This window comes from Macaca nemestrina, chromosome 12 (genome assembly GCF_043159975.1).
Source record: "Macaca nemestrina isolate mMacNem1 chromosome 12, mMacNem.hap1, whole genome shotgun sequence".
Classification (NCBI taxonomy): domain Eukaryota; kingdom Metazoa; phylum Chordata; class Mammalia; order Primates; family Cercopithecidae; genus Macaca; species Macaca nemestrina.
The window spans coordinates 31,066,319-31,068,351 of record NC_092136.1 but is presented as its reverse complement, the minus strand read 5'-3'; positions in this window follow the sequence as shown (position 1 = coordinate 31,068,351).

Genomic DNA, 2,033 nt, shown 5'->3' with positions numbered 1-2,033 from the left:
GTAGTAGCCAGGTACGGGCATGCATGGCTGTAATCTAGTTACTGGGGAGTCTGAGGCGGGAGGATGGCTTGAGCCCAGGAGTTCAAGGCTGCAGTGAACTATGATTGTGCCATTGCATTCCAGCCTGGGCAACAAAGTGAGATCTTGTCTCAAAAAAAATTAAAATAAAATAAACATGAGCCACAGAGAGGTTTAATGGCCTCCCAAGGTCATACAGCTTGTTAGAGTTCAGAGTTGAGACTAACATTCAGGGAGTTTGGCTTCTGTACCAACGCTCTGTACATTGCATGCTTCCCCTAATTAACCTGGCCAAACTTGGTCTCCAATTGCCAGTGAAGCTGACCAATAAGAAAGAAAATCTGATGAGCACTGAAAGCAAGTATGATCTAAATTTGATTGGTCAGGACTTCCTATGACCTTGTGAAGAAAACCTATGGCACTGTGGTTTTCTGTGTACACGGAGGTATGACTGGTTTCATAATCTCGTCTCATCTTAACCCTTTGGGTTGAAAATTCAGGCACAGACCACTGAAATAATATCTGGCAATTCTCTGGTTTTTCCCACTTCTCCATTAGCTGGAAAACTAACACAAGATGTAATACTCTGGATGTTTTAGGTGTTATGTAATTTGCTTGTGTATCAATAGTCCCTCTCATCCTTTAAAATATAAAATAAATTGTTGCTAATGTAGTTTTGGACTTTGTTTCCATGTTCTTTAATTTGATTTTAAGTTTTCTGGGCATGAGGCCATCTTTTTATGGAGTACAGTGTTATCATATTTTGCCTTATCTTATTTTGATATTTTCCAAATATTTAAATGTAACCCAGATGTCAGCTCAAACCACACATTACACAGCCTTGCCAGAATTTCTGCACATTCCTGGTGAGATTTCATTCTGTCCAGTTCCAGCTCCCACAGGACCCTTGATCTCACTTAAGGTTTGTCTTCCTTGTACAGACCTGCCCCTAACATTTGTGGGGCAAGGGTCAGGGCAGGAATATAGAGGCTCACATATCCATTGTCTAAACAGATAATAAACTATTAAATAAAACATGTACTGTTCTTCTGCATTGCAAAATTTGCCTTCATAATAACCTAGAAGGCCAAGTTGAAATTTAGAATTTTGAGACTTCTAGTTTTCCTCCAGAATTTGGCAGTATGGGGAGAGCTGAACTCCCACCTCCAGCCTCTACCCATAGTCCACCCCTTATTTTTTTCCATGCCCCCTCCTCTGTTGTTTCACAATATGAAGGGCGTCACATGCGTCAGTGGACATTGGGCATGTCTAAGTTTTACCCATTTGCTTTCAAGCAGCCATCCCTTAGGCAAACCTTAGTCCTAGTGATATGCCTACCGGCACTGTAGGCTGCAATTAGGAGGATGGACCCAGGGACAAAGCTGGTGTAGCCCTGCACAAGTGCCATTCCTCAAGTCCTAGGGCCCTTAAGAATGATGCTAAATCTACTCAGCCTGTGCTCTATAAATGGAACAGTCAAGCCTGCATGACAGCACATCTGTTTACAGCATGATTTACTGAATATTTTAGGCCCACCGTTAAGACCTACTGCTCAGAAAAAAGTATTTCTTTTTCAATATACCTAGTCACCCAAGAGCTCTGATGGAGATCCACAAAGATATTGATGTTGTCTTTATGCCTGTTAACACATCTCTTCTGCAGCCCATGGATGAAGAAGTAAATTCAAATTTCAAGTCTTATTATTTAAGAAATACATTTTGTAAGCCTATAATTGTCATAGATAGTGATTCCTCTGCTGAATCTGGGCACAGTAAAATCGGAAACCTTCTGGAAATAATTCACAATTTTAGATGCTGTTAAGAACATTCATGATAGCCTGGGCACAGTGGCTCACAACTGTAATTCCAGCACTTTAGGAGGCCAAGGTGGGTGGATCACCTAAGGTCAGGAGTTTGAGACCACCCTGGCCAACACAGTGGAACCCCATCTCTACTAAAAACACAAAAATTAGTCAGGTGTGGTGGTGCACACCTGTAGTCCCAGCTACTAGGGAG